The following is an 8,690-nucleotide window of genomic DNA, read 5'->3' as shown; positions in this document are numbered from 1 at the left end:
GGATGACCAATTGTACAGACCATCAAATTATTTATGAATAAAGTATATTTTTGGAAAAACAAAGAAAAGATATTTTCTATCTGCAGGATTTCCCCAGCGGGGGTACTTCGACATGACCTTCAGGAGTGTGAAGCAATGGGAGTGTCTCCTGAAGGTATTCGAGGAGAAAGGAGGTGAGGGTCCCCTCTACGTCCTGTCTGTGGCTCCATTGTTTATTCTCCCTGCACAGAGGAGCCGTGTCTCGTTCACCCTCCCCACCTTATCCCTGTAATCTCCTGTCTCACAACACTCCGAGGTGTTGGAGCCTAATTCCCAGCCTACACTTTTCATCCTCCCGACCCAGCTTTCCTCCTTTAAGACAATCCTGTGTCTTTGACCATGTGTTTGGCTCATCTGTCCAAACATCTCTGTCTGTGGCCTCATAATCCAAAGGGACAGACTCATGATCTGGGGACATGGGGTTGAATCAGGGCAGCTGGTGAAATGTGAACAAGAATCTGAAATCAATGGACCCTATTTTGATGCAGGTCAGTGAGTGACAGAGGGATAGGGGCTCAGTCCGAGTTCATATGTGGGTGATACTGGTTTTGGATGACATGAAGCTGACACAGAGTAGAGGGTGACATGTGCCTCTCCAGTCAGAGGCTCAGACACTAACAGTGAGATGTCAGAATGGTGTGTTGCCTCCCTGGAGCCAGAATCAAGGATACCTCGGAGAGGGTGCAGAATATTCTCACAGGGGAGTGGGACCAGCAGGAGGTCATTGTACACATTGGAACTAATGACATAGGAAGGGAAAAGGATGAGATTTTAAAGGGAGAATATCGGAAATTAGGCAGGAATTTTAAAAAGTAGGTCCTCGAGGGCAGGAATATCTGGATTACTCCCGGTGCTACAAGCGAGTGAGGGCAGGAATAGAAGGATGGAGCAGATGAATGTGTGGCTGAGGAGATGGTGCAGGGGAGAAGGATTCACATTTTTGGATCATTGGGATCTCTTCTGGGGTTGAAGTGACCTGTACAGGAAGGACAGATTGCAACTGAATTGGAAAGAGACTAATATACCTGCAGGGAGATTTGCTGGAGCTGCTCGGGGCGATTAAAAAAACTAGTGAGGGGTGGGGGACCCAGGGAGATAGTGAGGAAAGAGATCTATCTGAATCTGGTTCAGTTGGGAAAAGGAACAAGTAAAACAGTCAGAGCAGGCAGGAAAAAAGCAGAGAACAAGGTAGGACAGATCAATTAAACTGCATTTATTTCAATGTAAGAGACCGAACATTGAAGGCAGATGAACTCAGAGCATGGTTAGGAACATGGGACTGGGATATCATAAGGATTACAGAAACATGGCTCAGGGGTGGACAGGACTGGCAGCTTTGTGTTCCATGGTATAGATGCCAGAGGAGGAATAGAAAGAGGGATAAGAGAGAATGGGGAGTGGCATTTTTGATCAGGGATAACATTACAGCTGTATTTAGGATATTCCTGGGAATATATTGAGGGACGTTATTTGGGAACAGAAAAATAAGAGTGGGATGATAACCTCATTGGGATTGTACTATAAACCCCTCCAATAGTCAGTGGGAAATTGAGAAACAAACTTGAAGGATATGTCTGTTATCTGTAAGAATAATAGGGTGGTTATGGCAAAGGATCTTAACTTCCCACAGACTGGGACTGCCAAAGTGTTAAGGGCTTAGATGGAGAGGAATTTGTTCAGTGTGCACAAGGAAATTTTCTGATTCAGTATATGGATGTACCGACTAGAGAAGGAGCAATGCTTGACCCAATACTGGGAGATAAGGCAGGGCAGATGACTGAGGTGTCAGTGGGGTGCACTTTTGGGCCCAGCGACTATAATTCTATTGGTTTTATAATAGACGTGGAAATGGAAAAGGATAGACCAGATTGAAAAGTTCAAGTTTAAATTAGAGGAAGGCCAATTATGACGGAATTTGGAAAGGACTTACAAAAGTTGATTGGGCGGGGGATATTTGCAGGTAAAGGGACGGCTGGAAAATGGGAAGCCTTTAAAACTGGGATAACAAATGTCCAGAGACTGAATGATCCTGTCAGGGTGAAGGACAAGGCTGGTAGATGTAGGGAATGCTGGATGATGAGAGAAACTGAGGTTTTGGTGAAGAAAAAGAAGGAAGCATTTGTCAATGATCGAGTGAATTCTTAGAAGAGTAAAAGGTGGCAGAAGTACACTTAAGAGGAAAATCAGGAGGGAGAAAGGGGACATGGGATAGCTTTGGCAAATAGGGTTAAGGAGAATCAAAAGGGATTCTACAAACACATGAAGGACAAAAGAGTAACAAGGGAGAGAATAGGGCCCATAAAAGATCAACAAGGCCACCAATGTGTGGGACCACAGGAGATGGGAAAGATATTATTTCATCAGTTACTGCAGGGAAGGATTTGGGCAATAGAGAACTTGGAGAAATAAATAGTGACATCTTGACTTCCTACAGAAGAGGAGGTGCTGGACGTCTTAAAGCAGATAAATCCCTGGGACCTGATCCAGTGTATCCTCGAACTCAAGAGGAAGCAAGGGAAGTGATTGTCGGGCCCATTGCTGAGATGTTTGTGTCATCAATAGCCACAGGCGAGGAGTCGGAAGACTGGAGGTTGGCTAATGTGGTGCCACTGTTTAAGAAAGTGGTAAGGAAAAGCCAGGGAACTATAGACCAGTGAGCCTGACATCGGTGGTGGGCAAGTTGTTGGAGGGGATGCTGAGGGACAGAATTTACATGTGTTTGGAAAGGCAAGTACTCATTAGGGATAGTCAAGATGGCTTTGTTACAGCTACAGAGAAGGTGCAGAGAGAGCGATCGACATTAACATTCAAGTGCCTGATGATATATCTCATCCCATTTTCAATTTCATTCCACCAAGATCAGGTTTGGTCTATAGTGGGTGTTCAATCCCACAACTCTGTTTGATGCCTCCATCCCAAGATGAATATTAACCCCAATGGGTTTGTGGTACCATACAAGGACTCGATATGTTGGTCATCATGTTCCCTGTCCAACACTGAGCACAGTTTTGCTCTCCACATTGAAGGAAATGTATTCTTGCATTGGAAGCTGTCGAGTGAAGATTCATGAAATATTCCCTGGGATTGGGAGGTTGTCTGTGAGTCAAGATTAGAGTGGTGCTGGAAAAGCACAGCAGATCAGGTAGCATCCAAGGAGCAGGCAAATCGACATTTCGGGCAAAAGCCCTTCATCAGGAAGGGGGTGAAGGGGGAGTAAAGTCATTGGAGTTTAGGAGAATGAGGGATGACCTTATTGAGATATTGATGTTTCTAAAGGGAGCTTGACAGGGTAAATATTAAGAGCTTGTACCTGCTGTTCAGGAAATCGATGAGACGGGGACACGAGTGTCAATATTAAGGGCCAAACGTTTTCCCAATTTCCTCAAAAATCATTTTACGTGGCGACTAATTTCATAAACGACGTTTGATTTGGTGGACAATTTAGAGGCAGGATGAGCTGGAATCGGGACAGATGCAGTTCCAGTGAAGGCAGCTTGAGCTTAAAGAGAGAATAAAAAAACTAGAGAAAGCAGAAAAAGATAAAGAGCAGAAAATGAGAAAGAGCAGAGAAATTTAAGGCAAAGGAGATGGAATTAGGAAGCGATGAAATCAAGCTGAAAAGACAGGATAAAAGCAAATTACTGCGGATGCTAGAATCTGAAACCAAAAGAGCAAATGCTGGAAAATCTCAGCAGGTCTGGCAGCATCTGTGAGGAGAGAAAAGAGCTGATGTTTCGAGTCTAACTGACACATTGTCAAAGCTGATAAAGGGTCAGTTAGGCTCGAAACGTCTGCTCTTTTCTCTCCTTACAGATGCTGCCAGACCTGCTGAGATTTTCCAGCATTTTCTCTTTTGGTGAAACGACAGGAAATGGAAAACAGAAATCTAGATTTAGAAGTGAAAGGGAGAAAAAAGTGAAATAATATGAATATCAGTTTAACATAATGCATTTGGAACAAGAAACATCAAATACTAATGTAGTACTGAGAGTTGTGGAGGTGCCATCACTGAAAGGGTTTAAAGTGGAGGTTGATAGACGTTGAAATATCTGGGAGTTGATGGCTATGATGAGCTGCCATCAAAATGGAGCTCAGATCTGGGGCAGATTACCCATGATCCTGTTGAATGGCAGGGCAGACCTGAGGGGCTGAATGGCCTATTAACTCTTCTATTTCTTATGTTCTTACATTCATATATCAAGTCCTCGCTTTTCAAGCCCCCTTCCTCCACCACAACAAATATCTTCGTTTCCTGCCGTAGTTGTGGATATGTTCACCGAGCTGGGAAGTTGATTCGCAGACATTTCCTCCCCTGTCTAGGGGACATCTTCAGGAGCCTCCTGTGACACGCTGATGTTACTGTGTCTTCTGGAATTTATTTAGTTCTGTTCCTGCTGTTTCCAGTTGCCAGCTCTGGTTGTTCATTGCCGTGGCCGGTATATTGCCAGTTATCTGCCTGTTTGTCCTATATAGTGTTTTGTGCAGTCTTTGCATTTTACAAGATTCCTTGTAAAACTAGCAATCCACATCCATGAACACCAACCTGTCACTAAACACCACGACCAACTGTCCCATAAGACCATAAGACCATAAGACATAGGAGTGGAAGTAAGGCCATTCAGCCCATCGAGTCCACTCCACCATTTAATCATGGCTGATGGGCATTTCAACTCCACTTACCCGCATTCTCCCCGTAGCCCTTAATTCCTTGTGACATCAAGAATTTATCAATCTCTGCCATGAAGACATTTAGCGTCCCGGCCTTCACTGCACTCCGCGGCAATGAATTCCACAGGCCCACCACTCTCTGGCTGAAGAAATGAAGAGCCACACACACAGATGACAAGCACTTCAATTTCGACTGGGCCAACACAACAATCACAGGACAAGCTAAACAGAGGACAGCCAGAGAATTTCTAGAAGCATGGCACTCATCCATGGACTCCATCAACAAACACATAGACCGTGGCCCAATATACCGGCCACTACAACAAACAACCGGAAGGAGGAACGGAACCAAATAAATTCCAGAAGACACAGCACAGCAGCGCTTCACAGGAGGATCCAAAGCCCTGAAGATGTCCCCTAGACAGGGGAGGAAACATCTGCAAATCCAGTTCCTACCTCGGTGAACATACCCACAACTACGGGAACTGGCACCCGAGCTACAAATCTACACACAAACCTTGATCTTCATTTCCTGTTTTGGTTCACACTACACACTTCAATTCAAATGTAATGAATGAGATCAAAATGATGGAACCAAGTGATAAGGTTTTCTTGAGGGGAAAAAGAGGAATTTTGTTCCCAATGGCCCTGAGAAAATAATAAAAATGTACCATCAAGCATAACCACTGACAAGGGACAAGGTGTCTGACCCAGACAGGAAGCTGAAGTTTCATCTTTGAGTGTGAGAATTACCTGAATCCTGTCTGTTTTGCTGTTGTCTTGTTTGTTTAGCAGTAGAAAGGTTTGTAAATATCCTGGAGTTCTTGGTGAATGGTTGTTTTATCCAAGTTGCTTTTCCACTGGGCACTGACTTTGAGTTTGACAGAAAGAACCCCCTTTAGCTCTTTCACTTCACAAGGTGATATTACGTGGTGTTGGTGGGGATTTACGAGTTTGGATGGAGGATTGGCTGACAAACAGAAAGCTGAGTGTTGGGCTGAATGGTTCTTTTTCTGGTTGGCAAGATGTAACCGATAGTGTGTCACAGACCCCAGATATCTCCAATCTTTATGAATGACTTAGAGACAGGGATAGAAGGAATTATGGACAAATTTGCAGATGACACTAAAAAGTGAGAAAATATGTTGTAATAAAGAAATAAGAAATATAAAAATGGACCTGGATAGATGAGGTGAATGGGGCAGACTTTGACAGATGAAACATGAATACGTGTGAGCTTATCCATTTTGGTCAGAGAAATAGAAAGGCATCTTCTTATCGAAACAGAGAGAAACTTCCGAGTGCCTCAGTGTAGAGGGATCCGGATATCCTTGGGCGTGAATATAGGAAAGTTGTATGTAGGTACAGCAGGTAACAAGGAAAGCAAATGGAATCCTGACATTTATTACTAAAGGAATAGAGTGTATGTAGGTGAATGTTGCTACAACTGTACAAGGCATGTACACACACCCTGAGGATTATGCACAATTTTATTCCCCATACTTGAGGAGGAATATAATTGCTCTGGAAGCAGTTCAGAAGAAATTCAACAAATTGATTGCAGAGATAAGGTTTTGTTTTATGAGACTGAAGGTAAGAAGTGAAGAGGAGATCTAAGTGAGTATGTGAGATGGTAAAGGGGATTGAGAAATTAAATGTAGAGAGGATGGTTCCTATAATTAGAGATCATAGTTTTTTGGACAAAATATACTAGTTTTAAAACAGAAATGAGGAAATATTGCTTCTTTCAAAGGGTCTGGAATATGTGAAATTGACTGCCCCAGAGTACAGTGCATGCTGGGACATTGAGTAAATTTAAGGTGGGGACAGATTAACAGGTTAAAAGGTAAGAAGGAGGAGGCAGGAAGTGCAGTTGAGGCTGACATAGCACCATGACTGATCTCATCAAAGGCAGAGCAGGCTTGAGGGGCTGAATGGCGTATTCCTGTTCCTAGTTCTTATGATCTTTCTGACAATTCCAGTTTCCTTCTCTCTGCTCTACTGCAAAAAACTTTGATCTTTTAGTACAAATTCTGTGTCCTACAATCTTGCCCCACGAGCTACCTGACAAAAGAGCAGTGCTCTGAAAGCTTGTACTTCCAAGTAAACCTGTTGGGCAATAACCTGGTGATGTGCGATTTTTAACAAAAAAACATTGCTGTTGAAATATAGTTCAGTGTGTGTTCCAGAGTGTAGATCCATCAAGCCAATTGACAACTGTCAATTTTGGGAAGTTCCATGGATGGTATCATTCTGTGAGCTGGAGTGAGGCTTTCACACAGTTCTCCATAGCTCATCATTAAAAATGGACTGTGACTCCAAGGTGCCTCACTCACACTATTGTTCCCTCACACTGGTGAAGGTGTTCCTCACTGTTGGAAGCTCCCAGGATTCCCATATTAAAGCTGGGCCATGCACCAGACCAAGTGCTGCCAGCCAGGAGCTGGTTTTCACAGTGCATGTAGTGACAGGGTAATGAAAGAAATGTTTCTGGGGGCCCACAGATGACCCTTCATTGTAAACTCCCATTCATAAGTGTATTGCTATTATACATCATCTCGTCTCTGATTGATTCCTGTACCTACAGCTACAAAGACAGTCAATCTACACAGGCTGCACACCCTGAACACCATACCATCTTTTAACTCTGTCTAATGGACTATTAATCTTTTCCTAACTCGCAGCATTGCATTACATTATCTCATAGACATAGAAACATTGAAAATAGGAACAGGAGGAGGCCATTTGACCCTTTGAAATTAATTCACTTTTCAATTGAACCTTGGGTGGTCATTCAACTCAGTCCCCTGATCTCACTTTCTCCCCACATCCCCTTTGATCCCTTTAGCACCAAGACACAAGGCTAATGCCTTCATGAAAACATTAAATGTTTTAGCCTCAACCACTTTCTGAGGCAGAGAACTCCCCAGGCTTAGCCTCCTCTGGATGTAGAAATTTCTCTTCATTTCAGACCCAAGAACAATACAGCACAGGTACAGGCCCTTTGGCCCTCCGAGCCTGTGCTGACACATTTTGCCCATTCACACTAAAACTGTCTTCACTTACAGGATCCATATCCCTCTCTTCCCTTCCTATTCATGTATTTGTCCAGGTGCTTCTCGAATGCTGCTGTTGTGTCTGCTTCCACCACCTCCTCTGGCAGTATGTTCCAGGCACTCACCACCCTTTGTGTGAAAAATGTAAATCGCACATCTCTTCAAAACATTCCCCAAACCCAGCCCCTTCATCTTGAATCTGTGCCTTCTAGTAATTGATCTCTCCACTCTGAGAAAAACCCTCATATTTTCCATTCTATCTGCCATTCACAATCTTATAAACTTCAATCAGGTCACCCCTCAACCCCTACATTCCTGTGAAAACAAACCCAGTCTATCCAACCTTTCTTCATCGCTAAAATCCCCCACACCAGGCAATATCCTGGTAAACCTTCTCTGTACTCTGACTGTGACTCGGTGCTGCATTCTTGATCATGATCCTTCCTGTATTTATCCTGTCCAGTCCTGTTAGAATTTTATAGGTTTCTATAAGATTCACCTCATCTGAGCTCCAGGGTATACCGTCCTGACTGATGTCACACATCCATCCTGCCATCCCAAGATTCAGTCTGGCAAACCATATTTCAATGCTTCCATAGTCAGAACTTATTTCCTCAGATAAAGAAACCAAAACCACACAGATTACTCCAGGTGTGGTCTTACCAAGGCCCTGTACAGCTGCAGCAGCTCATCCCTGTCCCTGTACACTATCCTCTCACTATGAACGCTAACTTATCATTTGCCTCCTTCACTTCCTGCTGCACCTACACACTTACTTTCAGCGATGGGTGTACAAGGACATCCAAGTCTCATTGCACATCCCCTTTTCCCAATCCATTGCCATTCTGAATATAACCTGCCTTTCTGTTTGTGCTGCACAGTGGATAACCTCACATTTACCCACATTATATTTCATCTGCTGTGCAT

Source organism: Chiloscyllium plagiosum, unplaced genomic scaffold (assembly GCF_037043375.1).
Source record: "Chiloscyllium plagiosum isolate Xiang-an unplaced genomic scaffold, Cpla_swu_hap1 HiC_scaffold_35, whole genome shotgun sequence".
Lineage (NCBI taxonomy): Eukaryota > Metazoa > Chordata > Chondrichthyes > Orectolobiformes > Hemiscylliidae > Chiloscyllium > Chiloscyllium plagiosum.
This window is presented reverse-complemented; position numbering follows the sequence as displayed.